Source organism: Artibeus jamaicensis, unplaced genomic scaffold (assembly GCF_021234435.1).
Source record: "Artibeus jamaicensis isolate MK-2021 breed Jamaican fruit bat unplaced genomic scaffold, CSHL_Jam_final contig_548, whole genome shotgun sequence".
Lineage (NCBI taxonomy): Eukaryota > Metazoa > Chordata > Mammalia > Chiroptera > Phyllostomidae > Artibeus > Artibeus jamaicensis.
The window spans coordinates 6,429,814-6,453,792 of record NW_026521883.1 but is presented as its reverse complement, the minus strand read 5'-3'; the positions used below and the strand labels follow the sequence as shown (position 1 = coordinate 6,453,792).

The following is a 23,979-nucleotide window of genomic DNA, read 5'->3' as shown; positions in this document are numbered from 1 at the left end:
AGGAGACCAGAGCCACCGAGAGAACAAGAAAAGAAAGAGGGGATTGAGCATTTTTGCAAACAAATGATAAAACTGCCTTTTAAAGAAGTGGGGGCAGGGGACCCCTTGTCCAAACAAGACATTTGCCAGGGTAGGAAATCATTTCTGCAATTGTTTACAATGCTCAGGCGGCCCGTCCAAAGTCAACAGGGCCTGGGAGCGTTGCCCTGGGGCCTCCTGCTCTTTGCCAGCCTCCTGCCAGCTCAGGCTCAGCTATTTCTGGGACTTCGTTCCCTCCCTTGAAAAACAAACTGTGGCCCTCACTGTCATCCCCAATAAAACCCCCAGTTTTTGCAGCCTTAATCATGTTTTCCAGAAGAGTTGTCCAACTGGGGGCCTGGATGCAAAGCGCTAGGCTTGGGAGAGCCAGGTTGGGGGGAGGGGACCTTTCATTTGCAAGGTGCCCCGGTGGAAATTTCCACTGCATTCCAAGATGGCTTCACCTGTGGCCAAGGAAACCTATTCCATCTTCAAAGAGGAGACCCTGGCTAATGAACATCCTGAAAGTTATCCTTTCCTGCACGTTGTTCCAAAAATCCAGAGCAAAGTTTGCTTTTACTAAAAAGCACCATGATTATTAGTAACAACCATTTACATCTAGATAGTACTTCAGTGTAGAAAAGACTTGCACTTCTCTTATCTTACTTGATCTCCACCATGAAAAAAGGCTTTATTAATCTCCTTTATTTAATGAAACCATTTTTTTGGTTTCTCATGTTGTGTTAATAATGCAGTCCCATGGTCTGCAAATTTTAAAGTGACAATAGTCTCCCACTCTGTCCCCATCCTTCCATTCTCCACCTGCCCACAAGTAACCACTGTCGTTCATTTCTTCTGTGTCTTTTCAGGGATGTTTCAGGTGTGTGCAAGCTCCTTGGAGCGGTGCAAGGAGACAGTGTTGCACTGAGACACTGAGACGGAAGAGCCCCAGGCATGCGTCCTCTGACTGCTGTGTGACATTGTGCCTGCCATTTCCCTCTCTGCATCTCAGTGTGTCATTTGTGAGAGTAACGCTAGTAATAGCTGACATTCATGAGGCCTCTATGTGCCTGCTATTGTGCTAGGTGATTTCACGCGTATTTGTTGAATTAAGCTCGCCACAGCTCTGTAAGGAGGCATTATTTGCCCCATTTATCAATGACAAAACTGAGGCACAGAGAACTTTACTTGCCTGGGTCACAGCTACTGAGAGGGACAGCCTGAAGTTTGTGAAGCTAAGCAGTCTAACACTAGAGCTCATGGTCATTGAAACCACTGTGCTATTATACTGCCACTCATTGATGGTATGGACAACCCTGAATGATGGCGTACTGTAGGAGGCTGGCCCGGAGGGGCTCCTCCCAAGACTGGTATCTATAGTCCTGTGTCCAGTTCCTGTGAAACTCTGGCCAGGCAGCTCTGACTCACTCAGCCCCATTTAGCTGAGAGGGTGGACAGCTGGCGGAGAGCGGGAGACAGCAGGGTAAGGCTCAGAGGGGAGCCCTGAAGTCAGGCCGGTGACTCCTTCTCTGTCCCTCCAGGGGCATCGGGACAACCCCTTAAAAACAACAGTTTCAAATTTTTATCAAAAGTTGTAATGCACACAACTTAAAAAGTCCACAGTATTCAGAGGCTTATAACAAGACAGAAGCATCCCAGAACAACCACTTTTAACCCTTTGGCTACTTCTCCACATGTTTATCTCCATTATTCTAAATCGGGGGGGTTACTTCTGTGAAAGGGCAATGCCTTTCTGCAGAGGGCCACACAGTAACTGTGTTCAGCTTCGTGGGCCATAGTCTTTGTTGCAACTACTCAGCTCAGCCGTGGCTAAAAAATCGCCATAGCTAACACGTAAATCAGTGGGAGTGGACCTGTTTCAACACAACTTTATTACAAAAGCAGATTTATTTACCAGTATGGACTTAGCCTGTGAGACATAGTGTGCTGACACCTGTTCTAATTGTTTAAATTCCTATTTCTGCATTTTCTTAATTTGCAATTGTAGGTGCTACTCATTAATTTTCGATTATGCTAGACAAGAATTTGCCTCTCCTAAACAGCTCCCCTCCCTGCAGTCCATCCTCCTAAGCAACTCTACCAGGGCTGTATTGTCAGTTAAGTCAATACTCAGTGTTTGCGTTATTATGACTGATTAAGTGATGTTCTCTGCCGAGTCAGGTGGTATGCCATGTGACATTTCCTTTCTCACACAGCTTTTGTTTTGATCTGGAGTTGATAACTGTCTCATTCTTTTTTCATTTGTGTAGTTTCTTTGACCTTCAGCAGCCTCCCTAAGACAATGTTGTACAAGGTTAAACAGATGGTGCATCCATTTTTTTTCTTTTCATGTCATTGTGTTACTGGAGTCCTCCAGCCTCCTGCTTCAGTGTGGACAGGGCCCTGAGCACAGGCCCAGGGAGCCCCGGCTCGAGCTCAGCTCCTGCTCCGAGACGTCTTTACTCCTAGAAAGAAAGAAGGAATCCACTGGCTCCCTTTTCTATGTTCGGTCACTTTTACTCAGACCCCATCTCTTCTTCTCTGACTTACTTCCTCATTTTGCTGGAGCACATTCTCTAGTAACTTCCTGTGAAAAAGTATATGACATAAAATTTTGAAATGTGGTATATCTGAAAATATCTTTAATTTACGATGACTCTTGAAAGATAGTTTTGCAACATGTAGAATTCTAGACTGAAAATCAGGTTTTTTCTCAATATTTTGAAGCATACAGGTTGTTAGAAGTCTGATATTTATACTTTATATTTATATTTATATTTATATTATATATTTATATTTATATTTTACTTTTTGGGTAGATTTTTTAATACTATATTTTTTAAAAGATATTTTCATGCCCTGGCTGGTGTGGCTCAGTGGATTGAGTGCCGGCCTGCGAACCAAGGGTTGCTGGTTCAATTCCCAGTCAGGGCACATGCCTGGGTTGCAGGCTAGGTCCCTGGTAGAGGGTGCATAAGAGGCAGCCACACATTGATGTTTCTCTCCCTCTCTTTCTCTCTCCCTTTCCCTCTCTCTAAAAATAAATAAACAAAATAAAATACTTTCCTTTAAAAAAGATATTTTCATTTATTTTTCAAGAGAGGGGAAAGGAGAGAGAAAGAGAGAAAGGGAAGCATCAATGTGAGAGAGAGACATTGATTGGTTGGTTACCTTCAGTACACACCCAGACCAGGGACTGAACCCGCAACCCAGGCATGTGCCGTGACTGGAATCCTTCCCATTTGTGGGATGACACTCAACCAACTGAGCCACACCAGCTGGGGTGTAATATATTTTTGATTCTTAATTCTTTGTATATACTCTGTTTTTTCTTCTGCAGAAGTTTTTATGCACTTCTCTTTATTCCTAATGTCCTGAAGTTTCAACCTGAGGCTCCTTGGCAAGGCCCAATGTCTCGTCATTGTGCTGGGCTTTCAGTGCACCCTTTCGATGTGGACAGTCATGTCCTTCAGGTCCGAGAAATTTCCATGCAATATTTCTTTCTTGATGTTCTCCCCTTCATTTCTCTAGTCTTTCTTTCTGAAACTGAAATTCACTGCTTTTTAGACCTACTTTGATTGATCCTTTCATTATTTCTTTCTATTTTCTGCCTTAATTTCTTACATATGCTTTTGGAGTCATTTCCTAGACTATCTCTTCCAACCTGCCTATTCAAATAATTTTTATTTTAGCTTCCCAATTTTTTATTTCTCAAAGCTCTGTCTTGTTCTCTTTTGCTTTTTATAGCCTTGTAGTCTTTTTATGTGTTCACAGTATCTTTTACTCTTCTGAGGATATTAAGTATGGGGGGGACTTTTTTATTTGTAAATTTTATTGTTCCCTGCATTGTTCCGGTTTTCTCCAAGCTTCTGTTTTTGTGTTTGTTCTCTTCTGTCTTTAATGTCGAAGCCTTTCCTCAACTTACTGGTAATCTTTGTCTATTCTTATTAAGGAATGAGACACCGAAAAGCTTTATGGAAGCCTGAGAAGGCTGTCAACGGGCGGGCCTCACTAAAGGAGAGAGGGCAGGGAGAGGATTTGGGAGGAGAAACCCCCAGGTGTGACAACCAACTAAGTCTCCTGTCTTGGGGCCTCCGATTCACCTCCTGAGTCACCTGGTGCCCTCGGTTCCTGAGCTGTTTTCTGTTTCTGCGGGATGAACTGGCTCCTTCTACTCCGATAAGCCAGGCGAGGCCCCTCTGTCAGCTGTCCATTCTCCCCCCATGATGACAACTCTCTTTCCCTCTTGTGTCCATTCTTCTACTCTCGTCCTTGTGGGCCTGGATTTTGTTCTTATTACTATGGACAAAAGAAGGAGTGGGGGAGCGATATTCCATGGAGAGTAACCTCACAGCAAGATCTGATCTTTAATTCCTAACTGGGCAGGTCAGGAAACTTTTTTACAAAGTTTATCTCTGCTTTAAGCCAGCCCTGGCCATTGTTTCTATGCATCTAGGTTAACGCAGCTTAGAAACAAGCCTTATCGATTTTCCAAGAGAGCACAGAATTTTAACCACCCAGGAATCCAATCCCTGCCTTGCTTTCTCCCACTCTGATGTAGTCTCCCTTAAATCCCCTCCTGATTTCAAATGCAAAAACAAAGCTGCCAAATTGTTATTCCTTCGAGTATTTGAGATCTTGCTCCCTGGTGGATGTCATCAGTTTGGCCCAAATAAACTCCTGTAAAAATTCTCTCCAGGTTTGGACGTTTCTTAGGTAACACAACAATGTCCTCTAACTGATCTTTTCACTTCTATCCTTGGCTTTTTACAGCCTATTATCCACACACAAGCAAGGGGGCTGCTTTAAACAGGTAAGTCACAATACCAGCGTGTGGACATTCCATGGGACACTGCCCTAACCTCTTGATAATCAAAGCATGATGAAGAGAGGCACAGGGGATGGGATTAGAGACTATCCTAGATTTAAATACTTAGGAGACATAGGAAAAATTGTGCCCTGGTCAGGGTAGCTAAGTTGTTTAAAGCGTTGTCCCCATATGCCAAGGTTGTGTGTTTGATCCCTGGTCAGGGGACATTGTTTCTCTCTCTCTCTCTCCTCTCTCAAATCAATTAATAGCTCTGACCGGTATGGCTCAGTTAGTTGGGCATCATCCCCACAAAGCAAACAATTGCCAGTTCAATTCCCAATCAGGGCACAGGGTTGTGGGTTCCATCCCCAGTCAGGGTGTGTGCAAGAGGCAACTGATGGACGTTTCTCTCCCTCTCTCTCTCCCTTCACTCCCCTCTCTCCAAAATAAATAAATAATTATAAACTCGAATAAGCAAAACTCAAATAAGCAAAAAAAAATTACAATGCATAAATCTGAGTTAAACAAACCAATTGTAAAAAAAACATTTGGGGATAATTAGCAAAATTTGAATATTGATATGAAAGAGTCATTCATCTTTTTAGTAATGAAGACAGTATTATGATTATGTAGAAAATGTCTATTTTCTCTAGGTGTGTATTTAATAATGATAAAATAATACGATGTCTGAAAACTTGCTTTCAAAAACTCAGAATAAAAAAAGACGAAGCCGTCCTGGACAGCATGGCTCAGGGGTTGGAGTGGTGTTCTGTAGCTGAAAGGTCGCCAGTTCGATTCCCGGTCAGGGCACGTGCCCAGGTTGGGAGCTCAGCCCCCGCTGGGGCACGTGCAGGAGGCAGCCAATTGGTGTTTCTCTCTCACATCAATGTTTCTCTCTCTCCCTCTTCCCCTTTCTCTTGAACGAGAATAAACTAAACCTTTTTAAAAAAGATGAAGCAAACAGGGCAGAGTGTTAACAATTTTTAAACCCAGGTGGTAAGTATGCATTATCCTACTCTCTGTACTTGTAAATATGTTTGGCATTTTTAAAAGAGGTGGGGGGAGTATTATGCTATTTAAGGCTTTTCATGGCTTCCTAACTCCTTAAAGCACATAATAAAAGTCTAAACCTTTTATTATGGACTCCAAGGCCCTGGAGGTCTGGCCTCGACTGCCCCCGAACCTCGGCGGCACACTGGCCTCCTCACTGTCCTTACAGAGAGCATCACCGCTTCCTCCAGACCAGTGCGTTTACCGTGGCCTCTGCCTGGCACATTCTCTCGGCGCCCCAGAGCCCACGGGCCACTCCTCTGCCCATTCAGAACTCTGCTTTGATGTCAGCCAATGAGAAAGACCTTTCTTATCTGAAATAACATGTCCTCTCTTTTCCGTGGCATTTCCCATTCACCTTTCCCTGCTTTTGTTTTTTAAATAGCATTTATTATTACCTGCTTTTTAAAGACTGAGGTACATAGTGCGAAGTTTACAATTTTAACCATTTAAAAATGTGCAGTTTGATGGCATTAAGCACATGCACACTGTTGTGCAGTCGTCACCACTGCCCATCTCTAGAACTTTTTTTTTTAAAGATTTTATTTATTTATCTTTAAAGAGGAAGGGAAGGAGAGGAGAGAAACAGAGAAACATCAATGTGTGGTTGCCTCTCATGAGTCCCCTGCTGGGAACTGGCCTGCAACCCATGCATGTGCTCTGACTGGGAATCGAACCGCGATCGTGTAGTTCGCAGGCCCGCGCTCAATCCACTGAGCTGTGCCAGCCAGGTCTAGAAGTTTTTTGTCTTCCCCAACTGAAACTCCATACCCATCAAACCCTAACTCGCATTCCCCCCACCTTCGACTCGTACTGACCACCATTGTACTTTCAGTCTCTGAATTCGACTACCCTAGATACCCCATGTAAGGGAATCACTTAGTATTTGTCTTTTGGGCCTGACTTCTCCCACGTCGCCTGTTTTCAAGGCCCACCCACATTGCACCATGAGTCAGAATTCCATACGACCTGTCATTTCGTGCAAATTGTTAATTTGCTTCTCATCATTGTTGTCTCCACACCACCCCCAACTCCTCTGTCACTAGAAAGTGAGGTCTGAGGACAAGAGCTTTGTTTGTTTTGCTCCTTTATCTTGTTGACATAAGAAAGTCCAAATCTGTAGAGAATTTTTATGAGTTTCTTTGAGCCAAACTGACCGCACATGCCAGAGAGCAAGATCTGAAATGTGCTGGAGGTGAACAATTCTGCATTTCTTCTGTGCATTTGAAATTAAGGAGGGAACATAAGGAAGAAGACATGGAGGTGGGAGAAAGCGAGGAAAAACTGGATTAGGGATTAGTTACGATTCTGTGCTTTCTTAAAGGTGGTTGTGACTTCAGGGGGTATTGCTCTGGCGTTTCAGAGGTGTGTTAACCCAGATGCCCAAGAACAAACTGGACAGGGCTCGCTTAAAAACCTTTACTAAGAGCATGTTAAACCTGGGGTCTGACTACCCACCATGACCTGCCCAGTTAGAAATTCATGATTTATTACGCACGCTCTTTTCATCCACAATCTGGAGCAATGCCTGGGCACAGAGTAGGCATTCAACACATATGTGTTGAGTAACTTGCCTCCTGTTGGGGTCATTTCCTTTTTTGCACAGAGCTGGCCTTCTTCTCGGAGCACCACTTGTCCATTCAGCAGGCTGTTTTCAGCCCCCTCTGTGCTGAGCACTCTGGGAGGCAGAAAGATAAGACAGTGAAACCCATGCGACTGAGAGGGTAAGAGAGTGAGGGGGTGTCTGTTTTCATTGAAGCTGAGTCTTCATAATACCGTTTGAGCTCTTGGATCCAGCCACGCCTGAAGGCAAAGATTCATTTCCTGGAATTCAGCTTCCCAAGCCAATCCATTCTCAACTCCTCCCCCATCTTTATCAGTTTTACTTTGATTTGAATTGGACTTGTGTCACAACTCACCAAAAGATTCCTGACCAATATAAGGGAGATGAACAAACGAGAATTGGGTACAGAGAAGCTTCTTATGGGGTTAGAAAACTCAGAGCTATTACCCAAGAAAGGGTTAAAAGGACCTGGAATCTTCCTCCGGAGGAAAGGAGCGTCTGGGAGGTAGGGCCGTATCTTTAGATAAGTAAAGAGCTGTCATATGGCGAAGGAATGAGATTTAGTTTAGATGATGAGGAAACACCAGGGGCTGCAGACGGATGTTGTTAGGAAAAGATGTCAGTTCAGTTGAAAGAAAAATGTGGAGGCCTCGGGAGCAGCCCAGAGGTAAGGTGGTGACTTGGAGCGAATGAGCCCGAGCGAGGGACTTGCACAGTGGGAAAAAAAGGAAAGCCCTGCGTGGGTCTCATTTTCGATAACTCTTCGTTGCCCTCTATCTGGAATTGGAAACTCTCTGCCTGTACTCACCGACGGAGGCAGACAATAAGTTTGTCACATGAAGTTGTTGAACATGTGGCCCCTCCTCCTTGCCCTTGACTCGGTATTGATGTCCCAGAAGTTAATTACAAGATTGTCCAAAAACACAATGGACGTGGGCTTAACGTCATATATCGGTCCATAGGTAATAAGAGAAGTGGGGCTTTTCCAGGGATTTTGAAAAAAAGTTTTTCTTGTTCGATTATCCTTTTCTGTAAAACAATATCTGGAACTAAAACATGTGCTGTGAGCCCTGGTCTGTGTGGCTTGGTTGGTTGGAGCGTCATCTTTAAACCAAGAGGTCGCAGGTTCGATTCCCAGACAGGATACACGCCTGCGTTGTGGGTCAGGTCCCCTGTGGCAGAGTGTACAACAGGCAAGTGATCAATGTCTCTCTCTCATATCGGTGTTTCTCTCCCTCCCTTCTCCTCTCTACGAAATCAGTAAGCATGTCCCTGGGTAAGGAGAAAAAAAAAAGACACATGGTTTGGTTTTGTTAAGAACTGCTTTTTTAAATTTGAAGAGTCTGGGTCATAGCCCTGGAGAGTTTCTGGACGAGAACTGCAACATAGTCCTAAAATAAAAGATGGTCCCAACATGCTGCTGTCCTGGGACCTGGCGCCATCCCCCAGGCCATACAGGAGCTCTGAAAAGAGACTTCGGACCTTCACCTGCCCGTCCCCTCAGGTCCCGCAGACCTGGCTCCTGGACCAGCACCTGCTCTTCAGAAGGTGTTTCTGGATGAGAAGCAGAGCCGTAGTGACAGTGCACCCACCCAGCATCGCTGTGTCATGGCAGGAGGAGGGCGGTCTCCGAAGCTGGACAGAACTGAATTCAAATTCTGACTCCTCCTTGGATCATACACTCAGTTTTCCAGAGTCTTAATCTCCTCACTTACAAAAAGATGATAATGATGCTCTCTTAATGGGGTGTCTTGAGGATTTTATTATTTTTATTTTTAAAAGATTTTATTTATTTTTAGAGAGAGGGGAAAGGGGAGAGAGAAGGAGAGAAACATCAATGTGTGGTTGTGTCCCATGCAGCCCCCTACTGGGGGCCTGGCCTGCAACCCAGGCATGTGCCCTGGCTGGGAATTGAACCAGTGACCCTTTGGTTCACAGACCGATACTCAATCCAGTAAGCCACACCAGCTAGGGCTATTTTGAGGATTTAAAAGATGATTGTATTATGTATTGAGTATAGAGGACAGATTATAATCAAAAGAATAAAAAATATTTAAATAATGATTGTTATAAGATCAAAGGGCCTTCAAAATCCAAAGGGGGCCTTAGATGGTAGGTTTTCAGGTGCAGGTAGAGGCTAGAGAGAGAGCGAGAGCTATCGCTGGGGAAGGTCAGAGAGTATAAACAACAGTTGGAGATTTTCAAAGCTTTGCATGGGAGATCTTGCTACTTACCCAGCCAAATCCATCTCCCTTTCTTCCATGGGCAATCAGCTAGATTATATTTCCCAGCGCCTCCTTGCAGCTAAGGGTAGCCATGTGACTACTCATTTGTGAGTGGTAATGATATGTGACATTTGGGAACTCAGGCCTTAAGATCTTGAACACGCCTCCTCCTCTTTTCCCTTCCCACCAGCTGCAAACCAGATGCGGCTGCAGAACCAGTTTCAATCATGCAGATCATAAATGGACTCTGGAGACAGCAGAGCAACAACTTGGAGAAAACCTGGGTCTTATTCGTGTGGAGGAGGAAGAAACTTCTCTACCTTTCAAGTTTCTTTCAGCTGGTCTAGTAATGAAATTTGCACACAGCAGATTAACAAGAGAAAATAACCAAATATCTTTTCATACGTATATGTGGAAACCATACATACAAACAAAGTTAGAAGAGGTTCCAAGACAGTAAGGGAAAATGAAGTATCTGACATTTGAGCTAAGGATCACCTAGAGGCTTCCGAGGGGAGGAAGGTTATTTGCAGGATGGTAAGTTTGCCTTGCCATATAGATGGGTCAAAAAAGATCATCTCTGATGATTTTCATTATGGACAAGACCTCCCATTTAAATTCTTCTAGGTAGTTAAAGGGAAGAGGAGGTGCAGGCAGAAGTTTCATTTAAACCCACAAGGTTTTGGTTGCCTTTAGCTTAAAACATTCTGTAAACCACAAAGGCACATCTCAGGGTGGCTCATTCTGCACCCTCACAGCAGACTGTGTACAGCAGAGCTGCAAGCCCCCGTGGACTATCCTATGAGAAAAAAATTAACTCTTTTGCTCCTGAAGCCACAGTTCTATCAGAGCTCTTTGTTACAGCAGCTGAGCCTGGCCCTGACATCTGGTGTGGACCATGGTGGGTGGGGCATCTATTTCTCAAAGTTGGTTTTCTTTTAGTACAACAGTAGGCAGTTGTGGTGCAGTGGGAGCAGCCTTAGTCTCAAAGTTAAGAAACTGGGCTGCTTAGTGAAATTATTACTATTTTGTGCTTTGCTTTGTAGTTGACAAAGATTTCCTCTGTGAAACCTAATTCCCTCGTTTGTAAAATGGCAACCACAGCAGGATGAGTGTAAGTTAAAGTTTCATAAACTGTCAAACGTCATGCAAATGTGAGGGACTCTCTGCACCCCGGGTAGTGAGGGCACTAGACCTGCGGTACCTGAGCAGAGAGGCTCGCTGGGGTCTTCTGAGGAGGAGCTCGGGCACGAAGGCGGTCAGTCTACTGCCTGGTCTTCTAGACCAATCGGCGTGCGAGAGGCCAGCGGCGGAATGTAATCCTGGCCAAATAATTGTAAAACTGCAGAATTATAGATACAACAAGAGCCTGTATAACACCTCACATCACAAAGAACAATCCTGCAGAGGAGTCCTGCACAGAAATAACAGCCGCGGCAGTCACGAGGCCGCCTTCAGAGATAAATGCTGGAGTTTGGCTCTAAATGCCAACATCCTTAGCTAATCTAAGTAATGCATGAACAGGAAGAATTTGGTGGCTGGGAGCCCAAGTGCAGTTGTATAAAGAACTCTTAAGAGCAGTTAGTAACCTCCGAGCAGCAGGCCCTAGTGCATGATGGGAAATGTAACATTTAATCAAATCTCAGGCGCAAGGGGCTGCCGAGAGGGCTGGGGGTGGGGGCTCGGGTCTTGGCAAGAGGCAGGCTGCTATGGGGCCTCTGGCAGGGTCTCCACCACACCACAGATGGTTTTCGTCTCTGTGGTTATTTTGTTCCCAGAGAGATCGGCCCCTTCCAAGTCAGGAGTCCTGGATTAGAAGGTCCACCATCCTATCGTTAAAGAGGCCAGGCGGGGCTCAGCCAGAAAGTTAGGGGGGAAGATGTCTGTCTCTTCTTGAGAGGGGAGACATCCTGATACCTCTGATGGTCCTGTGAGTTTCTGAACTGGAAAGACCTTTTAGGGAGGTCTCTCATCCATTCCCCTCCTCCCCACTGCCATCTTCAACTCAATGCTCATTTTACAGTTGAGGAAACAGAGCCCAGAGTGGGGAAACACGGTTCCCAGGGTCACAGAGCGAGTTAGGATCCTCAGACATAATCTCCAGTCCGAGCCACCCCACCAGTCCCTATCCCGTTATTTTACAAACAAACACTGGTACTGAGGTGCAGAGAAAGTGACAAACTCAATTTCAGTGTAGAAGGGGGAGGAGTCGCTAGGTTTCCTGGTCCAAACCCAGGGAAATTTGACCACCACCATTCAGCATCCATCTTCTCAGCTGAGAGTGATAATAGTCAAAAGTCTGTCTCCTGTTCTGGCTCACTTGTCTCCCTGCAGCTGTTAGCAGGTGGGGAAGGGTTCCTGCAGGATCCGGGGTTTCTGAAGCCCAGATTGGGTCAGATGACTGCCCTTGAACCAATCAGTGGTGGCCAGGAGGCGGGATAACTGCAGATGATGACAGCTCCTACAATAAGGAAGTAGATGGAGCAAAGGGGAGGTGAGTCCCAGGGGAAGGGGGTGCTCAACAGACAGTTCCCATGGCCTTCTCCTGCAGCCTCCTTGACCTCTACTGTCCTCATCCGAAAATAGGAACAGTAATTGTGGCCTACCATAACACTGTTATGGAAAGTAAATAGTATAATATATGTAAAGTCTGCTTTACATAAGCACCCAATAAATATTAGCACCTTCTTCCCTTTTTTTAGGAGTATTTCTAAAATTGGAAGCTATCTCCTATACCAAAGATGGCAGAAGAGAAAGTGAAAATTTGGCCTGAAAACTCCGGTGTGAGCTGAGTGACCTGATCCAATTTTTAATTTTTAAAGATCTCGCTGGCAGCTGGGAGGGACATGATCAGAAAGAGAGGTAGGAGCAGCAGCAGGGAGGATGGTTAGGAAGCTACTGCAATCATCTAGTCCAAGCAAAAGATGTGTGTTTCTGGGTCTAACGCAGAAGAGTGATGATGGAAAAGGGGAAGTGGGACAGCTTTGGAACACTCTGGAAGTAGAGTTGATGGCACTTAAAGGTGGGGAGTAAAAGGCAGGCACAAATCAATAATAGCTCTTCAGTTTGGGGCTTAATTAACTGCTTTTAAAAATTATTTTCACTCTCATTTCTCAAGGTGCTTTCTTGATTATTTTTATTATTTGAAACATATATTACGCTGCCCCAAGAAGCATCTGGAGCGTGTGGCAGCTCCAAAGCGCTGGATGCTAGATAAGCTGACCCGTGTGTCTGCTCCTTGTCCATCTACGGTCCCCACAAGCTAAGAGAATGTCTCCCTCTCATTATTTTCACAAAGAACAGACTTAGGTATGCTCTAGCAGGAGGCGGAGTAAAGAAGACCTGCATGCAGCTGTTTATTAAGATTGATGGCAAGGTCCGAACTGACATAACCCACCCTGCTGCTTTTATGGATGTGACAAGATCAGCATTGACAAGACCAGAGAGAATTTCCATCTGGTCTATGACACCAAGGGTTGCTTTGCCGTTCATTGTATTGCACCCGAGGATACCAAGTACCAGTTGTGCAAAATGAAGATCTTTGTGGACACAAAAGGAATCCCTCAACTGGTGACCCATGATGCTTGCACCATTCGTGACCCAGATCCCCTCATCAAGGTGAGTGACACCATTCAGACTGATTTGGAGGCTGGCAGATTTCTGGTTTCATTAATCAGGTTTGACACTGGTGCCCTGTGTATGGTGACTGGAAGTGCTAACCTGGGGAGAACTGGCATGATCACCAACAGAGAGAGACACACTGGTTCTTCGGATGTAGTTCATGTGAAAGATGCCAGTGGCAACAGCCTTGCCAGCAGGCTCTCCAACATTCGTGTGATTAGCAAAGACAACAAACCCTGGATTTCCCTTCCCCGGGGAAAGGGTGTCTGCCTCCCAGTTGCTGAGGAGAGAGACAAGACCGGCGGCCAGACAGAGCAGCGGGTGGAATGAGCTCTAGGTGACGTGACTGAAAGAGTCTTTGTATTTAATTACAGGTGACACAGCACAGAAAAGATATGTTTATCTTTGAAGAGTCAACAAATTCGAATACTACACAATGAAGATATAAAAGGTATGTATAGTGAACCCATGCACACGGACAATGGGGTAGGGACTGACTATGGAAGTTGGGGACAGGCTGCGTGGAGGGGAGTAAAGGGGGAAAACTGGGACAATTGTAATGGCATAAACAAAAAAGTACTTATTTTTTTATTTTTTAGATTTTATTTATTTGTCTTTGGAGTGGAAGGGAAGGAGAGAGGGAGAGAAATATCAATGTATGGTTGCCTCTCATGCATCCCCTGCTGGGAACTGGCCTGCAACCCAGGCATATGCCCTGACTGGAAATCGAACCGCGATTGTATGGTTCACAGGCCCACACTCAATCCACTGAGCTACACCAGCCAGGGCCTAGAAAATACTTATTTTAAAAAAGGTATATAGTGAAAATTCCCTCTCCCCCAAACACAGAGTCCTCTCCTCCCTCCAAATTATAAATGCAATATATGTCCTTCCAGGGACATTTTATGCACATAGAAGAAAAAATATATATGGACACACACTTACATGGATCACACACATATGAAATAGTTTCCCTTTTTATATAAATAATATTATACACATTTTTCTGCACTTTGTTCTACTTAAGAATGCATCGTGAAGATTATTCCTGCCTTAATTATCTATTGCTGCATAACAAATAGCCCCACAACCTGGTGGATTGCAACAACAGCCTTCCTGTCTCAGTTTCTGTGGGTCAGGAACCTGGGAGCTGCTTTACTGGGTCCTCTGCTCAGGGCCTCTCTCGGGCTGTTATCAAGGCGTCAGCAGAGTTTGAAGTCTTCTCAGGGCAGGACTGGGATCAGAGGCCAAGCTCAGTCACGAGGTTATTGGCAGGATTCAGTTCCTTGGGAGCTGTTGGACCCAGTGGCTTAGCTCCTCTCAGGGCCTGGACAGATGTGCCTCTGCATAGCGGCACCTTATGTCCTCAAGTAAGTGTGCTGAGAAGAGAGTGCAGCAAGTCGGCAGCCCCTGGCTCTGAGAATTTACTCTTGGAAGTGACAGCCATTGCTTTTGTTGTGTTCCAGTTGTTAGGGTAGGATAAAGTTGTTAGGATTAGGTCCAGCTGTCCCCCCCACTCCAACCACCATGCACATGTGCACACATTCAAACACACAAGGAGGGCATTACCCAAAGGCGTAAATTCCGGGAGGCAGGGACCACTGGGAGCTATTTTAGAAGCTGCCAATCACAGTTTTCCAGCAGTACATGATAAAAAGCGTGCTAGGTCTGTTCCAGTGTTGGATAGGCCTTTGTCCCTTCAACCAGGGCTCTAATGACTTTCACCCCCAGGGACTGGGAAGCTCATAAGAACTCTCACATGTATGGTGCATGTAGCTGACACTCAGCTAAGACCGTGCTCTTGTGTGTGTAGAGGGTAGAGAATGGTTTCTCAGTTCTGTCTTAAGAGTTCCCTGGGTAATAATCTGTTACTTGTTCTTACAAAACTGTGGGTACTTTGAATGAATGTTTTGAAAGGTTTTTGGAACTCTAATTTGGACATGATTGTCACCTGGAAAAGAAACTGTGGAAAGGGCCTGGACCAGGCTGGGCTGAACGCACATAGTATACATACCCAATATCCTGAACTGTACTTGTCTTGGGCAGTTCTGTATTTCTGTAATTGCCCTGCTGTTTGCAAAGAGCAAGACCAGGACCTTAGGAGGGGGGTAAATTCCACCAAAGGGAAGTTCCCACTGCCAGTCATCCTGGGAGGAAGACTGTCCTGGGGCAGAAGTCGGGGGCTCAGGGTATGGGCGTTTGGGAAGTCTCTCTCTCTCTCCCTTCCCCTGTCCCCCTCCCTCTCATTGAGGGAAGATATGCTCCAAGAACAGGTGGAGTTGAGCTGGACCCTGCCATGTGGAGCAGGCTGGGGCTGGACAGAGAGGTGGACCTGGGATCTGTGGGCTCTGAGAAAAACCACCTTGATCGAGGTTGTGAGGATTTCTCTCATTTTACTCGGCTTCCATGGTCCCCAGATTCCGTCAGCTCCTGCTAGAAGCTGTGCATGGTTTCTGTTAAGTATGATGCTGTGAGAAATGGGCCCCAGCCATGCTTGGGGCTGAGTGGTAAGCTCATGGGCGGCAGACACACATCGAGGGTGGCCATGTCCAGCAAGGTGAGAGTCACGGAGGGTGTGGGCGCCTGCTGAGGAAGCCGGAGGGGAGGAACACAAAGGGCAAGTCTGGGGCTGGTGTAACCCAGCCCCGAGGGCTCTCCAAAGCAGCTGGGAACTACGCAGGGGTTGACTGCCCATGCGGGTCAGGGTTCAAAGCAAATTGCAATTTGAATATTAAATGGAGATAAAATATTATCATTGGCTGGAGAAGCCTGAACATACTCATTCCATTAGGTGCTATAGTAGTAAAAATAGATAATACCAATAATCTAATGTGTCAACATTTTAATAGAACTTTCAACATAACAAAGTGTCTTTACATATGCCCATCTCTAGTTGGTCCTCAAATAATTCTACAAGATGAGTGGTCAGGTATTAAACTAATTGTTCTTATTAATTACCAGGACAAACCATATGACTGCTCCATACATATAAATCAGATATGGTTAAATGTCAACAATTTCTATCGTTCAGCCTTGTATTATCACAAAATTATAACTATCATGATTATTATAAATAACAAGAACAGGTGCCTTTTTTTCAAAAATATTATGCGTCTGGCACATTGCCGAGCTCTCAGCACATCCTGTCCCATTCAGCTCTCACGAGAACTTGATGCAGTGGGTGCTCTGGTGGACATCGCAGCATTCCTCCTGGGCTCCCCCATCCAGGGTCCTCGCTTCCGTTCCCAGCTGCCGGGAATGTTGGCTACTGATGTCTCACAGCTCCTTTCCTCACCGGAAACTGCCCTCGGCCACAGGTTGCTGCCTCCAGCAATGTGAGGCCAAGCGCCCAAGGGCAGTCTTGCAGGCGATACCTGGCCAATGAGGAAATGTAAAGGCCCAGCCTCCTTGCCTCTATTTGGGACACTCTGAAGGGAACCCCCAGTCCAGAGCTCCCTGTAGGGTGCGCTGAAGTCCCAGGTGCAGCCACGTTGGGAATCAGCTTCTCTCTTCCCAAACCTGTCCTCTCACTTACCTACAGCTGTGTTTCCCAAGAGCACTACCTGATAAACCATCTGCAGACAATTCCCCATCTCAGAGTCTGCTTTTAGGGGACCCAAACCAAGGCAGTTAGTGTCAGAAGGGGGTGCGCGGGGAGGCAGAAGTGGGATTTGGAGAGGGGTCCTTGCCAGCCAGCTATCAGTGAAGACCCATCACTAGTATAGAAGGGTGGTTGGTCCCCGGCATGCTGTAACTTCATGCTTGTGAAAACCGCCCCCGCTGGTGAACTGGGGTGAGATGTGGGTGGAAGGGGGTCACTGGCTTGTGCAGTGTCTCTGGCAACTGAGGGAAATAGTGAGACTAAGGACTATGGACATGAATGACTGTTGCTGAGCCCATTTGATTTACTAAAGAGCAGTCATGACAGTCGCAAACTGAAAAATTACCTAAGCAAAAGGCAAAAGCCAGAGGGCCTCCTGGGCAACCTTTAAGGAAATCCTTCCTGCAGAGGGTTGACTGACCTTAGGACTTATTGAGTCCTGACAGGCCTTATAAGCCAAGGTCAGAGTCCTTCTGCACACCGGGCCTGCAGAAGTGGCCTGCTTCTTGACAGATACTGGTCCCCTAGTTGGAAGGTCACATGTGTTTTCAAATGAAGCAGGTCCCCTGAAGATAACGCTTGTCTCCCTCAGCCCTCCACCCCCTTTCTGACTCTGATGGACTATAAGTACCAACTCCCAGTAGGGCTGGGCTGCTAAGAGAGCAGAAGGACTATACCCCGAGGGAGCTACATGATCCGGCTAATGCATTCTGGCAGGAAGTGTGCACAGACCTGAATCCTGAGGGGCCGGGTCAACAGCAGAGGGAGGGAAAGTTGGATAAGAGCAGGTACTGACGTGGAAGTACTCTCCCAGGATACAAGAGTTAATACCTTGGCAAGGACCCCAGGAGTTGGTGCTAACATACTTTAAAGATGGGTCTTAGAAAGTGTGGGGGAAGCGGCGGTCCACAGGAAGTGAGGCAGGAATGTCAGAACTGCCAAGGCAGACATGGCGGAAGGGGTCAGACAGCGCAGACCTGGACATACAGGCGGGTCTAAGCACAGGGTTTTAAAAAAAAGGAACAGCAGGCCAAAATGGAGCCACTCTTGCCGAACAAACACATCAGCAAATCAAAACTTAATAACTACCCGATTGCAGATTTAGCCTCTCCCAGGAGCGACATTTTTAAACCAGTCATTGTGGGATTTCCTGATGACAGGCGATCTGCCCGATAAGGTCCCCTGACTTTTCCTAAGGGAAAGTGTTCTTGACAAAAATAATCCACTCTTTGATGGATGGATTGATTGATTTATCAAGTACAGTCGACATTCAATATTATTTTATATTAGTTTCAGGTGTGCTGCATACTGGTTAGACAATCATATACTTTTTACAAAGTGTTACCTTCGGTAAGTCTAGTACCCACCTGGTACCATGCATAGCTATTACAGTATTATTGACTGTATTCCCTTTGCTGTACTTTACATCCCTGTGACTGTTCTGTAACTGCCAATTTGTACTTCCTAATCCCTTCACCTTTCTCACCCAGCCCCCAACCCCCTCCCATCTGGCAACCGTCAGTCTGTTCTCTGTTATGTACGAGTCTGTTTCTTTTAACTTCTTTGTCCCACCCTCTTCCTGCCTATAAAAACCTTCCATTTTGTATAACTCCTTGGAGCATCCTTCGAATTGCTAGCTAGATGGGATGCTGCCTGATTCATGAATTGCTTAATAAAGCAAATTAGATTTTCCAATTTAATCTGTTGAATTCTGTCTTTTAACACAAAGAGGGCCAGAGACTCACCAGCCAGCCCTGTTCCGTGGGAAGCCCTGGAGAGCACTCGGCTTTGAAGCAGTAAGGAAGGAGCTGGGGCGGGGCGGGGGTGTGGAGGACTGGCGTCACTGACAGCTGAAGATGCTCTTACAGGGATTAGAGAATCCCAAAGTCATAGAAGTCAGGTGGCAGTGCTTAACCTTTAGAGCTCAGGTGGGCGCAATTATTGCACTGAACAGCCAGATGGGAGGGGCATTCAGGAGAGCCTGAGCCACAGAGGGCTGTGGATATGGTTAAAAGAACACAGTGTTTCCTACAGGCAGAATAGGTGGGTGGCCAACACTGTGTTGCTTAATTTAGACAATCAAAAGAAGTCAAGGGTGGATGATCAGGGGCTAAAAGCAGCCGCCCCCAGTAAAACATCAGGATTCCTTACCCTGTCTCTGGACCTGAGCCATTGACTAAACAACCTGCGACCTCATGGCAAATTCAGTTGTGTTCTCACCAGTTCTTTTCAAAAAGTATCCATGCCCATTTCATTGTGTAATTGAGCATGAGAAAGGGGGAACGGCAAGGACGTTGAAGAAGGCTGACTGACCCCAGGGTCTGAACTGACATGGAAGAGGAGGGCACGAGGGCCAGGTGGTAATGGAGCCCCGGCCTAGCTCTGGCTCACAGTGAGTTCACCGGGGCCATGAGTCCGCTGTGGCTTGATCGCTGCCTCTGAGCATATCCTTGGAATGGACATACTTAGCTGTTGGTAGAACCCCAACATTGGCTCCTCGGCCTATGGGATAAGACTAGTACAGTACAGAAGGCCAGTTGAAGTCTCTGAAATTGCCTCTCACCCCGATGATAAATCAAATGCAAGACTGTTTGCCCAGGGGAATGACAGGAATTAGTGCCACCCTCAAAGATGAAAGAATGCAGGAATGGTGGTCTCTGTCATGTTCCCTGTCACTTAATGTTCTCTATCACTTAATCCACTAGGTAAAATGTTTCATGAGAGTAAACCGCCACAAACTTCACCAAGAAGGAGCCCTGATTGTTGCTGCTGTGCTAAGAAGGTATCTTCACTGAGCAGATCAACACAGCTTCTAGTACCTGTTGCCTGTTTATTGCCCCATTTTCTCTCCCTGTCAGAAAGGAAAAGAGAAAATTCACCTGGAGCAGACAACAGGGTACATTTGTGTTTTGCATCAGAGCTGTGTTAACTCTCCCGCCTTCCATTGTAACGTAGTCTGAAGGCACCTAGACCATCTGGAGTTTTCACAGGACATCACATCAGTGCACCATATCAAGGACATCATGTAAATGAGGTCAAATGAGCAAAAAGTGGCAAGTGTGATGCATTCACTTTCGGGGATGGAAAATAAGTCCTGCCCACGTTATGGCCCAGACACGTCGGTGAAGTACACTGAGATCCCGTGGCCCGGAGACATCCCTCCAAATGGTGAGACATTACTAGCACAGGGGAGTCTGAGCTGGAATGAAACTGTTCCCTGCTATCACAGCTAAGTCGAGGGGACCGGACACAGGGCACTAGAAGTGTCTACTACACCCTCAGAGAGGTTAAATAAGTTGCCCTGAAACACAGAGCTGGCAAGTGGTGGATCTAGAATTGAAATCTCAATCTGTCAGACTTCAAAGCCCATATTTTTAACACCCCCAAGGAGGCTGGGGATAGAGATTAAGTGGCTTTTTGTTGCATTTTGGGCTCCTGGATAGAAGGCTCCGAGGCACGGTGTGCAGGGAGTTTATCGGGAATTGCTCTCAGTACCAAACCAGGGAAGTAAAGAAGGCAGGACTGGGCAGACAGAAGCTGCGCTATGAGGCATCTCTACGGAGGCCTCAGGCTGTCCCACAAGTGGCTCTGGAACCAAGGTGGCTCCGCCAGTTGTTCCCTATGGGCAAGAGGGACCATGCCTTCTTCTTCCTGAACGGAGGCAATCTTTGGGCTGCCTCAGGAAGAGGAGGTCACCCTTAGAAAGGAAGTCCTTTCTGGGCCAAGGGCAAGTCCCCAGGGAACTCAGCTGAAAGTCATCAGCCTTCCACACGTCCAGCTGCTAGGGTCATGACTGCTGTAGCCCTGGGCTGGGGCTCTGAGTGACACACCAAAGCGTCACCGTCACCTCTCCAGGCCCCCACAGCTGGTAGCTGAGCAGGGACACAAACGTAGGTCCTCTGATTCCAGACCTAACAAGGTAGCCCTGCTTTTCCAGCTCCAGGACATGCTGCCTACCTCGCGGGGTGCACAACCACTGCAGGGGCTCCAGCTGGGGATCGTTGATTGGAAAGAACAATAACGCACTCAAACTTGGTCAAATCAGAGGGAGGGTGGGGCGAAACAGGAATCTCATGGACATCTGAGCTGACAAAAGAAATTTCACTCATCCAAAAATACTTAGGCAGTTCAGACCATATTCCAAGCTCTCTCTGAGTGCTAGAGAAACAAGAAGAAAAGCAGCGCAGCTCCCGCCCCACAGAGCTTCCTTTCTGTCTGGAGGACGATGGGGAAGGCCTGGTCCTCCAGGGCAGGAGCAGCTGTGCCTTCTTGAGAGGAAGAGGAGAAAAAAGTATCTTTTTCCTTTTTGTAAAATGCCTACAGGAAAATAACACGTAGCTGATTTCTCATCTGATTACCGGTCCTCTATAAGTAAACCAGTAAGGAGACATTGCTAACAGTTGCTCCCTCCAAATGGAAGATGGACAGAATGAAGGAATAAAAGGAACTGTCATTTTCTTTCTCTCCCTCCCTCCCCTCTCGCCCTCACCTTGTCTCCCGTTCTTTTTGCCACTTGCCCTGTAGGCCCAGGGGAGAGCTGCTCTTCCTCCCCGAGCTGGGGGTGGGGAGAGGCTCCCCCTTCACCCTCAGCTCCGGCTGCAGGTCTGCAGCGCTGCCATGTCCCTGCCCTGTTTCTCCGGGCCTTCACTCTGGAGACTCCCCTTGCTGTCAGCTGAGAAGGGAGAAGCAGCTACCTGGGGTTCTGTAAAAGGGGGCCTATGTTTGGGGGACTTGGGGAAAGAGTCATTTTACAGACTCTAATTTTTCACTCAGAACAGGTCCGCACTACTCGGTTGCTTTATATAACCTGTGTGATTTGTATACTGAGTGTCTAGCTGTCCCTGCTGTAAGGTTCTTTGTCTGTTTGTTTACCTCTCTTTTTGTTTTTGTTTTTGGCATTGCAGAAAGAAGATTCTGGCTGACACACCAGTCCTGGCTCAAGACTTCCGAGTAAAGACCTGTACGCCACCATCCATCTTTGGCCAAACTGCGGAGGAGGTCAGGCTGCCCACAGGCACCGGGGCCTGTGCCTGGGTTCTCCCTGTGCGGGCATGTCTCTCTCCTCTCTCACTGAAACCCTTGTTCTTCCGTGGCTCTGATTATGACTGTGGGCCGTCCACTCAGGACAAGGCCTGTCCACGTGGGCTTTCTTTCCTAGGCCCTCTGTACTTTATGGGGAACCTTCTTGCTCGAGGTGCAAGGTTCTGTGTTCTGAGAGAGGGACACGCAGAAGCAGCTGATGATGCTGGTGACCTGGTGCCGGCAGACTCTCCCTCTGAAGGTGACTTCTCTGCCCTCTGGGGAGAGCCAGGCTGGCTCCGGAGCTTTGAATTGCTCCTGCCCATAACGGACTGCTTTTTCTTTTACTTTTTTTCTTTTTAATTGTTGTTCTATTACGGTTGTTAACTGACTGCTTTTTCGTCTGACATTCCTGGTGGGACTCCGTCATCCCTGGCCTGGGGCGGGCCATGCCGCCCCAGGTAGGCCAACCGGATAATCTCTTCTAGGAAGTTGAATCTTGAGTGGATGTTACAAAAACAGAAAACATCTGGGGCCAGTTCATCCTAGTTCTGGTGAGCGCCGTCCTGTGTCTGCTTCCCAGGTTCCTGGAGCCGCCTTCCTGCCTGTTGCTCTGGACCCTGGGCTTCAGCTTTGCCTTCCCGTTGAATCGCATCTTCAGTAAAGTACTATCTGACCCCGCACCTCCCGCAGCCTGGCGGCTGCCATTTCCACACGCCCACCACCAGCCCGCCGCATCTGACCAGAGCCCGCACAGCCGCCAAGCCTCCAAACCAGTCCGCCCTCATGCGGCCCGAGGTCTCACCCGGTACCGAGCTCCCAATGCCTGGTGAACAAGAAAGTACTTTCTGAGTAAGTTCCCCAGAGGCAATCTCTGTTCCTTCCTTACCATCTAAGGTCCCTGACGAATATGGCACCCAGGCCACCTAGGTCTTTTAACTCCCATTTTCTCCCCAAACGATGGTGAGACTTTTCAGTTTGTGTGTGTCTTGTGCTCTTGCTAAGTCTGTGTTTTATTTATGCAGTGTGTGTGGAGTGGGCAGTGGCTGAGCAGTCCAGGTCCAGGGCTGGGGGGTCAAGAGATGTGGGGGGGGGCGGTCAGATTCCTGCTCTGACTCCTGAGCAACACAGTCAGACCCGGAGGGGCCTGTGGCTCATCCGGGCAGAGCATGTAGCCACAGGCTGAACATACTGTGTCTTCTGGAAGTGCCAATGTGAAGATTTTATGGGGGTGGGGAGACATGCTTTTTCTTTTATTTTAAATTAAATACATATATATTTTGGCATAAAATATAAGAATCTGCAGGAATTTTTTATGAGCACACAAGTGTATTCTAAGAAATTTCCTACTGGCAGGAAGCCAATTCCATATGCATATCTAAACCTCCTGGCAGTATATATACATTCTTCTCTGCAGCTATAAAGGGTTCTTTGGTAGAAATTTAGAGAAACACAGGCCAGTGGTGTTAGGGGTTTGGAGCGCATGGCGCAGACTCTGTGCAGATTTCTTTTAGGGTTGAGCCGGGAGTGGGGGCCTCTCAGAGTCCTGTTACCTCTCACAGGCTTTCACAGACCCTTGTTAAAAATAGGCAACCTTGTTCAAAATCATTCACCAAGGAAAGGCAGCCCCTGCTTCTATGAGGAAAGGCAGGAAGCTTAAAATCAGTGTGGCGGGTCTCGCACGTGAAGAAAACCAGGATCTCTCTTTTGTTGGGCCCAAGATTCTAAATGGTTTACATACTGGGCACTTTCCACATTTAATTGTTACAACCACAAGGCAAAGATGATGTTATGCCCACAGGATAGATGAACATACTGGGGGCTCAGTGAGGTTGAGTAAGTAACTCAAGGTCACACAGCTAATTCAGCCATTTTTTTAAAACAATAATTATTCTGGTTCCACCTCCCCTTTTGAGATTACACTCATGGCCAGAGTGGGAAACACAATAAATCCACAAGACTTCAGCCTGAATGGGTTTATTGTCTGCTGCCTCCCTCCCAACGGGAGGCTTCTGCTTACCAAAAGGACCCTGGCCACCTGGGGCTGGGAGTGCTGGAGAGAGGCCCAGAG

At 46.8% G+C, this 23,979-nt stretch overlaps 1 pseudogene; it reads left to right on the top strand.

Annotated features, from left to right (window-relative positions):
- The first annotated feature begins 8,856 nt into the window (after window positions 1-8,856).
- On the top strand, window positions 8,857-13,737 carry LOC119057032 (40S ribosomal protein S4, X isoform-like; annotated as a pseudogene).
- The last annotated feature ends 10,242 nt before the right edge of the window (window positions 13,738-23,979 follow it).